Source organism: Curcuma longa, chromosome 14 (assembly GCF_044706935.1).
Source record: "Curcuma longa cultivar G26 ecotype Majalengka, Jawa Barat chromosome 14, ITB_CL_G26_1.1, whole genome shotgun sequence".
Lineage (NCBI taxonomy): Eukaryota > Viridiplantae > Streptophyta > Magnoliopsida > Zingiberales > Zingiberaceae > Curcuma > Curcuma longa.
Window position 1 is genome coordinate 9436316 of NC_133874.1, and position 15960 is coordinate 9452275.

Genomic DNA, 15960 nt, shown 5'->3' on the forward strand with positions numbered 1-15960 from the left:
AAAGAGGTCACTATAAAATTTATGTAAGATGATCAAAATTAATAAAAGATAAAAATTAAAAAGGATGTTGTTTTTGTTAAAAAAAATTAAATAGCATATTAATATATTTTTTACCATAAAATTTTTGTTATAGTATGTACAATCATAATTTCTATAAGATAAAATACAATTATTATAAGATGATAAAATTATTTTATGTAAAGTATTATTTTATTAATTTTAAAAAAATAATTTAAATTTAACTTTTAATTAAAAAAAAATTATTATTATTATTGTAGTTATAATAATTTTATAATGATTATAATTAAATTTAAAAAATTTTAATTAAGTTTAAATAATTTTGATTAAATTAATTAAGAGTATTTTGATGTAACAATGTCTTTATGTATAATAATTTTGATTGAATTAAATTAATTTATTTTAATACGTTATTATATATTATAGAAGTTAGCTATAGAATAAAAAATATACTATGGTACTATTTTAATTTTTTTCTTTAAAAAAAACATACTTTGGATGAAAATAATAATAATAAGCACTCTCTTAATTTTTACTTACTAAATGCATATATTTCTTCTCTTATTATTATTATTATTTTTGAATCTTAATGATTTTTATTCTTAACATCAAAAGTGTTGTTTTTTAGAACTTAATGATTTTAGAGGATGGAGGAGAGAACTTGATCCTAACTTAGAAATAGGGAAGAACTGGAGGAGAAAGACATCAACACAATGGAGGAGACCATGACCTTGAAGCATATGTTCATAAGGCTAATATTTTAAGATAATTTTAGAGTGTCTTAAAGTTGGAATTGACTTAAACATTGACATAGAAAGTGAAAGTTGTTGGTGCAATTGACCTTCGCTCAAGATTGACCAAATTCAAGTTTGCTCAAGTTGAGTTTGATGTTTGATCAATATGTTTGATGGTTAAGTAAAAAGCTAAATAGGTCAAGATTGATTGAATACTTGGTTGATCAATATATTTATTGATGAGTATAAGATGTCAAGTGATAAGGGAGATTGTTGAAGAGAAAGATTATATATTGATGCAATTGATTTTGAGTCAAGGATTGGTCAAAATTGATTTGGATGTGGATGGTTGAGCAAAAATTAAGTCAGTCAAAGTTGATCGGATACTTGATAGTAGAGAAGTTCAAGAAGGTCACGGTTAACCAAATACTTAGTAGTCGAAAATTGAATAGAGAATTGACAAGAGAGAAATTCAAGTGAGTCATGGTTGACCGAATATTTGACGGTTAGAAGTCCAATATGGTGTTGGTATGAGAGACAAGTCCAAGTGGATTATGAAGGACCAGACACTTGACAATTGAAAGTCCAACCAGGAGTTTACAAAAGGTGAAGTCCTTGTGGGTCATGGAAGAGCAGACACTTGATATAAGACGTGAAATCTAAATAGATTAAGGTTGGTCAGACATTTGATAATTAGGGAAGTCTACATTTGACAACGGTGAAATCTTAGTAGGTCAAAGTTGACTGAATGCAAGATAGTGGTGAAGTTTTTGCAGATTAAGATAAACTGGATGCTAAGCAACGATGAAGTCTCGATAGGTCAAGGTTGATTAGATGCTAGGCTATAGTGAAGTTCCGGTAGATCAAAGTTGATCAGATGCTAAAAAAATCTCGACATATCAAGATTAATCAGATGTTAGGTAAAAGAAGTCTTAGTACGTCAAGGTTAACTGAATGCTAGGTAAAGAAAGTCCTGATAGGTTGAGGTCAACTAGATGTTTAGCAAAGTGAGAATTCAACTTTGTTAAGGATGAAATAGACCAAAACCATGTGTTTGGGGTGCTCAGGTGTGCGCGAGAGTCGGTACATGGGAACCAACTCAGACTTGAGGTGCTCGAGCATGGTGTTCGAGGTGTTTGGATGCGTGTGCATGTAAGGGGCTTAGGCATTCACCAATTCGGCACTCAGGAACCTACTCAGACTCGCGTTTGTGATGAAATTTGTGATAAATTTAAAAAATTCATCGTAAAATTATTTTACAACGAAATTGGTGATGAATTTTTTTTTGTGGATAATAGCTTGTCGTCAAATTCTGCGACGAAAAAAATATAAATTTGTCATCAATTTTGCAACGAATTCAATTTTCGTCACTAAATTTGTTGCAACTTTGCGATGAAATAGGTTTCGTCGCAAAATTCATTAATCAATAATCTACGATAAAAAATATTTTTTGTCGCAATAGTTGTGATAAAAATATATTTTCGTCGCTAATTAAGGATGAAAAAGTATTCATCGTAAATTGTCGATGAATGGTATTCGTCGCCAATTTGGTGATAAAACCCTATTTTCATCGCCATTTGGCGACAAAAATATATTTTCATTGCCAAATTGGTGATGAAATCGTGTTTTCATCACTAATTTTATGATGAAAAAGATTTTCGTCACCAAAGTTTTGATACACTGTGTTATTATGATAACTTTGCGACGAAATCATATTTATCACAAAAAGTACTATTTTTTCTCAACAACCACCCTGTTTCATTCTGCATATCATATTTACATAAACCAATCCTGTTTACAAAACAATCCACATTTAACTCCAACATTCTAAAACAATCCACATTTAACTCCACATAAACCATCAACACTCCTACTGCAGATAAAGGAAAAGGAAAGCTTATATGAAGGAAGGCGACAAGGAGATGATGGGTGTGTGATGTTGAGAATGGAAGCTTTGGGGACCTTACTAAGAATTTAAATGGATGTTAATTTATTCTTTCTTCTGCTTTGAATTGTTAGAAGAATTTAGAGATTGTACATGTTATTTCTTGTTACTAGGATATAGTAGATAGATTATTTGCTTCATTCTGATATTACTGAAATTCTTTCGGTAAGGCTGGAATTAAATTCTTCTAGGAAGTCTTTTTATAACAGTTGTCATGTGTGTTAGTACTTTTATAGAGGAAATTCATGATGATCCATAACATGTTTTGTATTGATATGCTCTAGCTGCTACTTAGTTGCATGTTTGGATTTTATTCACACCTTGAAAACTTTAAGTACTGCCATTATAAACCTAAGTAACCTTAGTAAGTAAAGTTAGTAATTAAGTAGCACCGCCCTTAAAGAGTAGTAAGGAGGGTGGGTCATTACATGCAAGATAGTGGTGAAGTCTTAGCAGATTAAGATAAACTGGATGTTAAGCAACGATGAAGTCTCGATAGGTTAAGGTTGATTAAATGCTAGGCTATAGTGAAGTCCTGGTAGATCAAAGTTGACTGGATGCTAGAAACAAAATCTCGACATATCAAGATTAATCAGATGTTAGGCAAAAGAAGTCTTAGTACGTCAAGGTTAGCTAGATGCTAGGTAAAGAAAGTCCCGATAAGTTGAGGTCAACTAGATGTTTAGCAAAGTGAGAATTCAACTTTGTTAAGAATGAAATAGACCAAAACCATGTGTTTGGGGTGCTCAGGCATGCGCGAGAGTCAGTACATGGGAACCAACTCAGACTTGAGGTGCTCAAGCATGGTGTTCGGGGTGTTTGGATGCGTGTGCATGTAAGGGGCTTAGGCATTCACCAATTCGGCACTCAGGAACCTAATCAGACTCGCGTTTTGTGATGAATTTAAAAAAATTCATCGCCAAATTATTTTACAATGAAATTGGCAATGAAATTTTTTTATGGGTAATAGCTTGTTACCAAATTATGCAATGAAAAAAGTATAAATTCGTCATTAATTTTGTAACGAATTCAATTTTCGTCACTAAATTTGTTGCAACTTTGCGATGAAAATAGGTTTCGTCGCAAAATTCACTAATCAATAATCTACGATAAAAAAATATTTTTTATCGCAATAGCTGCGATAAAAATATATTTTCATCACTAATTAGGGATGAAAAAGTATTCATCGCAAATTGTCGACGAATGGTATTTGTCACCAATTTGGCGATAAAACCCTATTTTCATTGCCATTTGGCGACGAAAGCATATTTTCATGCCAAATTGGCGACGAAATCCTGTTTTCATCACTAATTTATAGCGAAAAAGATTTTCGTCACCAAAGTTTTGATACATAGTATTATTACGATAACTTTGCGACGAAATCATATTCATCACAAAATTCATCGCAAAAGTACTATTTTTTCTCAACAACCACCCTGTTTCATTCTCCAGTCATATTTACATAAACCAATCCTGTTTACAAAACAATCCACATTTAACTCCAACATTCTAAAACAATCCACATTTAACTCCAACATTCTAAAACAATCCACATTTAACTCCACATAAACCATCAACACCTAACTCCAACATTCTAAAAGCAATACTTAATCAATCCAACATATAACATCATTTAACACATGTTAAAACAACCCACATTTAAAACACACAAACAAACATCATTCAAAACATATCCAAGAACATCATTCAAAACAATCCTAATCCACATTTAAAATCCAACATCATTTAAAACAAACAAACATATCCATTAACAAACATTCCAACATCATTCTAAACAAACAAGTCATCATGGTACAAATTAAAACAAACAAATTAAACATATCCAAGAACACATCAATATATCCAAATCAAAACATCTCATATCAAAGTCTCAAAATGATGACTAGATACAAAAAATATCATTGTCCTTGGCAGATACTTTCTGCTCCATTTTCTGATCCTTCTATACTTTTTCTTTTTTTACTACATCAAAAAATAAAACATAAAAAATATCATTTTATATAAAATAATTATAATATATAAATACTTACTTCACTGCTATCTTTGATCTCACCAATCCTGTTCGAATCCAAAATAACAGGACTAATTAATAATAATAAAAAAGGATTCACAAATGAAATAAAAAATATGGAGCAACATTAATTCTAAGAAAAATCAAAATTATACACAACTAAACTTATGAAGAATCGTTATTATCACAGTCATCACTAGAACCAGGAGGAATCTGACTTGGAGTGGAGGCTAACTGAAGATATCATATTATGAAATCTTATTGTTATTTCTTCATCCCTTTGCAATATTATCCCCTTCAAATTACTAACCTCTTTAGTCAGACTTTCTATTTGTGTCATTATTGCTGGTGGAGTGGAAAAAGATGTACCAACAATTCGATAAATTTTGCTCAAAGAACTCATTTCTAATATCCTTCCCTCCTTCTTTGGATCCCCCACTCGCCTCCAACCAGATATTCAGATCATTCCTAATAGAGGGCTCATATTTATCATTGTTATCACTAGCAGTTGAACTTCTCTGTGCTAGCTCTAACTCATCATGTTTTTCTTGTATTACAATAGAAACACATTTAATAAGTTAGATAGAGTAGGTACATAACTATCAGAATCTAATTAAGTTAGAAATTAAGATCCAAGTTTAATCCAAACCTTAATAGCTCTAGCTCTATTCCTGCTCCAAGTCTTCTCTTTCTTTTGAAATATACGGGTAAAAGTGTCTATAAATAATGACTCATTCTCCATTTTCTTAGCCAAAAAATACATTATTAGAAATAATATAATAGTTTAAAATAAATTAATAACTTAGTATTTATAAAAAATTATTAATATGCGTGTATGTTCATCAATATTCATTGAGTCTCCTGCATATGTCGCAGATGAGTCTTCAAAATTATAAGTTTGATTTACTTTATTCTGGTGACTCCTTTATTTGCTCGTCTTGATTTGCTAAAAATCAATGATCATAGCTTAATTTTTCTCGGTGATGCACGGTAGCTTTCCTGTTATATTTAAGAGGTGTCTTGAGGTAATTATCTTACGATTGTACTATTTATTGAATAAATAAAAATTTACTATTTAAGTGTATATTTTTCACATGTTTGATTGGATCTTAAACTTATTTACTGAATGTCCACAATACAATTCATAACATGAAAAAATTTATGATTGTATCACAACTAGTGAGCATTTCTACATGTGCAATTACCCCTTTTGCGATGAATTTTGTGACAAAAATATCAAAAATTTTCATCACAAAATAGTTTTGCGATGAATTTTACGACGAAAAACTTTTCGTTGCAAAGAGCCTGTCACAACCCTCAGCGACAAAAAATTAGAAATTCGTTGCAAATATGATGATAAAATTATGTTTCAAATTGCCAAATTTGATGACGAAAGGGGTTTTTCGTCGCAAAATTGGTGACGAAAGGGGTTTTTCGTCGCCAAAATTGGCGACAAAAATGTCGTCACCAATTTTGGCGACAAAACAGCGGTTTCGTCATCAATTTTGGCGATGAAAAATCCCTTTCGTCGCCAAGGTGGACGAGCAAAATAATTTTCTTCGGCCAAATTAGCGATGAAAAATCTCTTGCATCGCCAAATTGGCGACGAATAATGTTTCGTCGCCAATTGGCGATGAAAAACCAGAATTCGTCATCAATCGGCGATGAAAACTGATTTTTCATCTCCAATTTGGCGCCGAAAATGAACTTTCATCGTCAAAATTACGATACAACAGTAGATTTTCGATACATTTGTGACGAATCCATGATTCATCGCAACTCAAAAAAAATTTTCACAGCTTCAATCTATTTCTTCGAAATATGAATTCTGTTTACATATATAAATACTCCAATTCATTTACAAGATATCAATCATCACATATATCACATCCTATATTACAATTACTCACATATTAACATATAAACACATCCTAATTATCAAATAATACAACAAACACATCCTAACATTAACATTTATAATCATACAATACATATCAACTCTAAATATACATATCAACTCCAAAGTATCAAACAATCCATAACATCTTGCAAACATAACATCCATCGATTAAAATACATAAATAATAAAGTATCCAAATGACAAGAAACAAAAAGTATCACCGTCCATGGCATCGGCCTCGGATAATACTTTCTGCGTCACTCTCTTCTTCATCGTAGTTTCTTTTTCTTTTCCTACATCAGAAAATAAAATATTATAACTTTATTTTGTACAAATAAAGTATAATATGTAAAAACTTACCTCTTAGCCATCCTTGGTTTAATCAACCCTGTTTGAAATAAAAGAACAATATTAATCAATAAAAAATAAAAGATTTACAAATTGAAAAAAAATTAAAGCAATACTAATTGTGAAAAAAATTATATTGACACACAACTAGGCTACGAAGAATCATCATCGTCATCGTCATCATCGTCATCACCGTCATCACCGGACAAGAGGAAGCTGACTCGGAGTATTGCCTAACTGAAGATGGTGCATAATAAGATCCTACTGTCTGCGCATTTCTCTAATTTCTTCATCTCTTTTCAAAATGATGCCTTTTAAATGAGAGACTTCTTCAGTTAGGGTATTTATTTGTGCCCTCATTGCTGGTTGGGTGGAAGAAGATATGCCAGAAACTCGATGAGTTTTGCTCAGAGAAAACATCTATATATTTAAACCAATAAAAACTAAGCTAAGATATATATAACTGTAAAGGTTTTAATTAGCTGTATGTTATAGTACCTTTGTCCATTGGTAATCAAATATAGTATCTATGCTTTTCTGTATTACTCCACAAACACGGCAAACAAGACCAAACTCATCATGGAGCAAGTAGGAATGGCCACATTCTTCTTTTTCTTCTACTTCTTCTTCTTCCACAACTTGATTGTCGGAAGCATCATCCTACAAGGTCATAATCCTTGGATTAGTATAGCATTTGACAAGCACATTTAAAGCAGTGATGGGAACAGCAAATCATGCAACCCTTATGGTAGTAAAAATCCATGTTTTAAAATCCATACAACCGTTATGGCAGTAAAAATGAGTTGACCATATGGCCATGGCGATAAGGATCTATAAGTTAAAACTAAACCCATGTTTGACCATATGGCCATGGCAATACATCCCTTATGGGAACAACAGAACATTTGACAAGCACATTTAAATATCAGGACCTATAAGTTGAAACTAAACCCATGTTTTAAAATCCATACAACCCTTATGGCAGTAAAAAATGATATATACCAGTCCATTCAAATTGATGTTCTAAAAGCAATGTGTACTAGTGTATGTAAATGCAGTGTGTAGTGTAGGATGATATAGATCAGTCTATCAAGCAAATACATGAATCTATAGATAACTAGAAGGTCAAGCAAGCACTTAAATGACAGAGCAAACCTTCGTAAATTCCATTTATAGATACTAGAAGGTCAAGCAAGCACTTAAATGACAGAGCAAACCTTCGTAAATTCCATTTATAGACCAGTCTGTAAATGTAGTAAAAATGACAGAGCAAACTGAAGACAAGTCAAAATGGTTCAATTAAGACAACTTGAAGAATTCAGAAACAACCTTCATAAATTCCATTGCTAATGACATATCTTTCCAAAGATCTTCCAATTAATCACTTTCTGGCAATGCTTTTTCGTCTTGAATGAAGTTCCAGTCGTGTGCCTTCTCTTGCAGAGTCACAGCAGAGTCCTAGAATCAAGCATCAGTCAGAGATTGTTAAAATCAGCAATTTATCTGTCAAGTAGCAATTTATATAACACATATCAATTGAAACACCAATATCTGTCAGAGATATTACATGAATGGCTTCAAGTTCTTTAGTTACGCTCTCATACTTGCCTCCATCCATCCTTTCCTCCTCTTTGTTGCAATCCTCATTGTTGATCTTCCTCCTCTTATTAGCCTCGAGATCCATACTAGAAGGAGAAAAAAAGTGTATTGCAGTGATAGAAATAATTTTTGGGGGAAGACAAGAGGCAAGGTTTTAGGAGGATAAACCTCTCACGCGAAGGTGAAGGATCATGTCCACGAGAGTTGGGTGTCCAAAGTTTCTCCACGTTAGGGCTTCCTTCCACGTCAGGGCTACTCGACTTTGACATCCTAGGGCAAGTTGAGGGAGGGCGACGAACAAGGCGACTAAGGGTTTTGCTTGATGGCCAAGCTAGTCTAGCCCAGGGAGATGATGTGGCACAAATCAAAAAGCTCCTTGTTGCGACAGCGTGGGAAGTCGGCACCGCTATGCTTGCTGGCTGCGGAAACAACGAGACGGGAGAAAATGTTGACGGGCGAAATCTTCGAAGCAGAACGCGGAAGATCCTGGATATATAAGATATCCTACGTTTGAAAAAACCATTGTCTTTGACCAATCAAAAAAATGCTAATAGATAATGCTTTCTTAAAAGGCGTTGTCTCTGACTCAAAAAAACTGCTAATAAACAACACTTTTTGAAAAATGTTGTCTTTGATTTTTATAAGACAACGCTTTTGGCTAAAAATGTTGTTAAATAAAAAAAGACAACACTTTTGACAAAATGTATTGTCGTTCTGGTGTTGTGTATTAGCTTTTTTCTAGTAGTGCTAGTTGAAAGCTGGAGAAGAAGTCCTGGTAAGTGAAACTGTGCAGGAAGTCCTGATCTGTAGAATTGAACAGGAGGAAATTCTACTAAGTGACTAGTCTTAACTGGATGATCGATGTTTAGCAGATAGAAAGTCTACCGAGTGACTAGTCTTACAAGGTAAGACTTAGGTAAGCCTAATAGGTCAAAGAGGCTACAGATAAACTTAAGTTGTTTTTTATGTGTATGCGAATCTTGTAGGAAATAGGAGTTAGAAGTAAGACTAAGGAAACATAAAAGAAGCAAATAAAAGTAATCGAAATGAACCTAGAGTAAATTCAGGTCAAATCTAAGTTGACTGGTTCTGGACACCTGGGGTTGGTCCAAGCATCCGAATTAGCATGAATCAGCCTTATCAAGGACTGATAGAATCGGATGGGATTGGATCGGACAAGAAGGTACGGAAAGGGACTCAAAAGTGTCTCTATAAGGCCATCAACCTGCACCATAAGGATGAACCCTAATCGCTACTACTTCTTCATCCTGCGGTGCTGCTGAACATGAATGGAGCCTAGCTCATGCGATCAGGGAAGCTCCAGGAAGGGTGTGCTACGCTCAGAACATCCAGATCGGCCTGCACAAGCATTTGGTTAATTTTCAATTAGTCTTACTTGTTTTTACTTTCTTATTATATTATTTGGATTGTAAGACGGGTTTCTCAGCCTCTAAAATGAGTTTCAGAGAGGAGACCATTAGTGGGCATGTGCCTTTCCGTATATAGGCCTTGAACGTACTAACTCTGGGGGGTTAGAAATCAAGTAAAATTCATGGGTCCATTGTGTTGTGTTTAATTCCACTGCAAGTATATTTGATAAAACGGATGAACGACGAGCAAGATTCACCCCTTCTCTCGCACATGCATCGACCCTACAATTGATATAAGAGTCATGGTCTATATGGAACCATGTGGGGACTCTCAAGAAAAAAAATAAAAGAGATAAGAGAGGTCCAGACCGTGGGGATAATGTTAGGGAGGATCCCAGTGGTATTTTATTTAAGGGGAGGACTGTTGAGAAACAATCAAAGTTTCACATTGGAAATATATAGAAAAGATCATGTGTTTATAAGATGAAAGATATCTTCATTATTATGAGGTCTTTTGGGTAGAGTCCAAAAATAAAACAATGAGGACTTAGGCCCAAAGTGGACAATATCATACCATTGTAGAGATATGTGGATTTCATTGGTAGTAACAATAATGACAACACAAGGACACATTAATTCACTAAAGGAAATATAACATTTACAGACCCTAGAGATTCACAACTCATTTGCATCTATATTAGGCCTTGAGGAAGTTGAAATTACCACTGATAAGGACCTGATCCAAGGAAATGTATCAAATCATAAACTCCAACAAATAACTGAATCTAGCCATCAAAAAATTGAGCTTACAGTGCAGATGATCGACATCGGTCCAATAAGGGAGAGCAACATAGAAATAATGAAGTGATACCGTAGGCAAGTGCATACAAGGGAACATACCCATTTGCTTCATCAATCAAAGGTATTTCACAACAAAGACAAGGCATAGAAGCATAAAAACAAGCAAGAAAATTACAAGGGGATGCACCTAAAGGGATGACACAACTATTACTTATAGCTGGAATTAAAAGCTGTACTACACCCTCAAGCATGCAGGAAGAGCTAAGGAATGTAGCCAATAGCCTTACAAAGGAAGGAGATAAGAAAGGAGTACCTTCGAAGGTACAAACCCAGTCTAGGGCAACCAAAGGAAAGCAAATAGCAATTCACACCAAAATTGATTAGAATCAGTCTTTCTTGCAAGAATACCAAGATTCCAGACCAATTATTATGGACAAGTTGAATGTAATTTGCATCATGGAAGCCAAGCTGACAATGCAATATTATCAAATATAGAAAACCACCATATTTCAACAATGGGATATAGAACAACAATTGGGCAACTCTCTCAGTTATTATTGTGGGACCCACATATCATTACATTAGAAATCAAATAATGGGCACAACACTTAATCAATATCATACACAAGTGCAAGGGTACATGGGTCTCATATGTAGTGACATTTGTGTATCGATAACTCTCAATCACCAATAGAAAGTCTATGTGGGAAGGAACTATATATTGCGGATAACATGGATTTACCTTGGCTTATTATAGGAGATTTCAACTCTCCACTTTCTCCTGATGATAAACAAGGAGGGATGGATGTTACATCATATGCTATAGTTGTTTCAAAAAATTTACACTCATGATTGACGTTGAAGATTTACACTCTACTAGATGCTAATTCACATGGACTAATGGGCACATAGTATGCAAATTAGACTGTGCCATGGTAAACAAATTTTGGTTGGAGCAAGACAAAGGTAGTTTTGCAGAGTTTAGAGCTCTTGGTGTCTTCTCAGATCATGCTGCCTATATAGTCTTGATGTTGGAACCCAGAAGACAACAAGCCTAAGCTTTCAAGTTCTACAACATGTGGATGATCCATCTTGGTTTCAATCAATTGGTGTAGGATAATTGGGATCATGCAATCACATGGATCACAACTGACACAACCCAATACAAACTCAAATAGAAAATAACTTTGCTTAAGAAGACACTTCGGCAACTCAACCACCAAAACTATCAACACATCCAAAAAAGAGAATGAAAAGGGCACAACTACACCTGGAGGAGTTACAATAATGAGGGCTAACTCAAGGATATATGAATGAGGAATATCAAGAAGTAAGGAAACTAGCTGATTTGCTTGTCTAGGCCGAATACCTCTTCTATCTGTAATGTGCCAAGCATAAGTACTTCACGAAAGTTAACAGGAACATTTCTTTTCTCCACTCCATCGTGAAGAGGAACAAAAAAAGAAAAGAGAGTGTGGTGGTAGAGAATGTTGGTGCAAGGAGCACCAGTTTGCCCTCCTAGATTTCAATGTTTGATAATATACCTAGGTCTGGTCAGTTTAATCAATAATTAATCCAAACATGACCTAATGTTTAGATTTGAAGTCCAGTTAGGTCAGTTTGACCAAAAGACTAGCGAGAAGTCCTAGTTAGGTTAATCGGGTAAGGAGAAGTCCTAATTGAAGGCTAGACAGGAGAAGTCTAGCTGGAGGTTAGGTAGGGAAAGTCTTAGCTGGAGGTTAGGTAGGGAAAGTCTTAGTTGGAGGCTAGGCAAGAAAAGTTCTAGCTAGAGGCTAGGAAGGGAAAGTCCTGGTTGGAGACTATGCAAGAAGACCTGGTGAGTGAAGCTGGGCAAGAAGTGCTGGTGAGTGAAGCTAGGCAAGGAAGTCCTAACTGAAGGTTAGGCAAGGGAAAGCCAAAGCAGGTCAAGGGTGATCGAATATTTGGCAGATGAAAAGTCTACCTATGGAAGTGACTAGTCCTAAAGTCAAGCATGGGTAAGCCTAGTAGGTTAGACTTACAGGGTAATGCTTAAGTAAGTCTAGCAGGTCAAACAGACTACAGATAGGCTTAAGTTGCTTGTTTGTATGCTTATCTTATTGATGGGAAAGTCTTGAAAAACCGTTCCGGTAGATTCTTGCAGAACAAAAATTTTTCCGAAACGATCTCAAGTTGCCCGACGCGTTTAGATCGTTGGGCTCTTGTGTTTGGTTTACAGGATCCAATATAAAAGCATAATTTAACTAATTGCGGAAACATTAAATTATACCTTTCTTCCGACGTTTCGGAAGGACGAAGTTTGTACCCGAAGACCTCTTGATCTTCTGCCGTATTCCTCTCCTCTTCTCGAACGTTGTGTGGGCAACGATCCTTCGAGAATTTCTCCACCAGAATTCTCCTCCGATGGCTTGCTAAACTTCCTTCCTTCCTCTTTGCTTGAAGAAGAAGAAGAAGAAGAAGAAGAGGTTGGCTGCCGAGAGAGTCTCGGCCACCCAAAGATTAATTTGTGTGTCTCTCAAAGCCAAGCCTTGCCCCTTCTTTTATAGCCTAGCCATCCCTTATTTATGGTATAATTAGAGCCATAAACATGGTATAATTGATCCATAAACATGGTATGATTTGATCAATCAAATCGGAGAATTTTGGAATGATTTCGGAAGTTTCCAATTCGAACCCGCGGCCTTTAATCGATCAAGGAATCGATTAAACTCATCGTAACTTTTTCTCATTAACACTGGTAATCGATCAGGTGATCGATTACCAGGCTGGTAATCGATCAGCTGATCGATTACCTGGTAATCGTTCTGATCGATTACCACTCGTATGAGAAGCTTGGTAATCGATCAGCTGATCGATTACCAAGGTGTGTAATCGATCAGCTGATCGATTACACTCCTTGCATGGTTCGAATGCCTGGTTTCTTCACGAATTCTTCCAAGGTGGACTTGAGGATTCCCAGAGGCTACAACAGGGACCTAGAGGAGGAATTGGTTTTGGCCTTCTGATGAGCTAAGGCTTCCCGTGTTCGCCCCGAACACACAACCTTAGTTCATCAATAATAACTCATACCACTAAAGAGTTATTATCGAACTACCGCACCAATCCCATATTACAATATGGGCTCCTTCTTACTATCAGTACATTAGTCTCCCTGTGTTTAAGATATCGTATGTCCGTCAATTAAAATGAGTTACTGACAACTCGTATTTAATCGACATCTAATCCAAGAGTAGTACCACTCAACCTTATTATCATGCGGACAAGGTCCACCTGCAGGGTTTACATGATAATCCTTATGAGCTCCTCAAGGGGACATCATCAACCTAGATTATAGGACACAGTTTCCTTCTATAATCAACAACACACCATGTACATAATACTACTTCCCAACTCATCGGGCCTTTTGATCTATCGATCTAAACCTCACCCTTTGATGAATTAAAGAAGTACATATTAAGCACACGTGTTTGTTATTATATCGGGATTAAGAGCATGTACATCTATAGTAACAGAGGTTTAGTTCGATTATATAGTCAGTATAAATCGAACAATCCTCAGATGGTCCTGCTCAATACACACTTAGTGTACTAGTGTAATTCTATAGTCAAGACAGACTAAGACCAAATTACACTACAACCACTCCGATGGTTTGTCCAATCCATCTTGGTTGTGAACACTGTTTATAATCTATAAGGGACTGATAACATGGTCTTCTGTGTGTGACTCCGCACACCATGTTTATCTACAATATAGATTAAATGGACACTAAATGCAAAATATTGACCAAATGTGATTCTTATTTCAGAATGTTTATTTACATAGCTAGGATTCTAGTATACATCCCAACAATCTCCCACTTATACTAGAAGACTACGCTGCCTCATATGCTGCCATACATCTGATTCCCATCCCCTCCACATGCCGATCAAAAGCTTTCGCCGGAAGGGCCTTTGTGAAAGGGTCTGCCAGGTTATCCTCTGATGCAATCTTGACCACAGCGACTTCTCCCCGTTTGACAATATCTCGTATCAGGTGGTACTTGCGCTCAATGTGTTTACTTGCCTTATGGGCTCGTGGTTCCTTCGAGTTTGCAACTGCACCACTGTTATCACAATAAATTGTGATAGTCTTGGGCAAACCAGGAATCACATCTAAGTCCATCAAGAAGTTCCTGAGCCATACAGCTTCTTTGGCTGCCTCAGAGGCTGCCACATACTCAGCTTCCATGGTAGAGTCTGAAATGCATTTCTGCTTTACACTCCTCCATGTTATGGCTCCACCTCCCAATGTAAACACATAACCTGATGTAGACTTACTTTTATCCCTATCTGATTGGAAGTCAGAGTCCGTGTAACCCACAGGGATTAAATTATCTGCCTGGTAAACCAGCATATAATTCCTAGTCCTTCTCAGGTACTTTAATATATGCTTTACCGCAGTCCAATGTCCCTGTCCTGGATTACTTTGATATCTGCTAACCATGCCCACGGCAAAACAGATATCCGGTCTCGTGCATAGCATTGCATACATTAGGCTTCCTACTGCCGAAGCATAAGGAACCGCCTTCATGTCCTCTATTTCCTTTGGTGTCTTAGGACACATCTCCTTAGATAGAGGAACTCCATGCCTAAAAGGTAGAAAACCTTTCTTGGAGTTTTGCATGCTAAAACGAGTTAGGATAGTATCGATATAGGAAGCTTGGGATAAGCACAACATCCTTTTCTTGCGATCCCTTATAACTTTGATCCCAAGAATATGTGCGCATTCTCCTAAGTCTTTCATATCGAACTGCTTGGACAACCATACCTTTACGTCTGATAATATTTTAACATTGTTGCCAATGAGTAAAATATCATCTACGTACAGTACAAGAAATACCACCACGTTTCCGTCACACTTCTTGTATACACAAGACTCATCCGGACATTGAATAAATCCATATGACTGGATTACTTCATCAAACCGGATGTTCCAAGACCTTGAAGCTTGCTTCAGTCCATAAATGGACCGATTAAGCTTGCATACAAGATGCTCTTTGCCTTTTTCAATGAATCCCTCTGGTTGCTTCATATAGATGTTTTCTTCAAGACTTCCGTTAAGGAAAGCTGTCTTGACATCCATTTGCCAAATCTCATAATCCATATGAGCAGCAATAGATAAGAGAATCCTTATAGACTTAAGCATAGCTACCGGCGAAAAGGTCTCCTCATAAT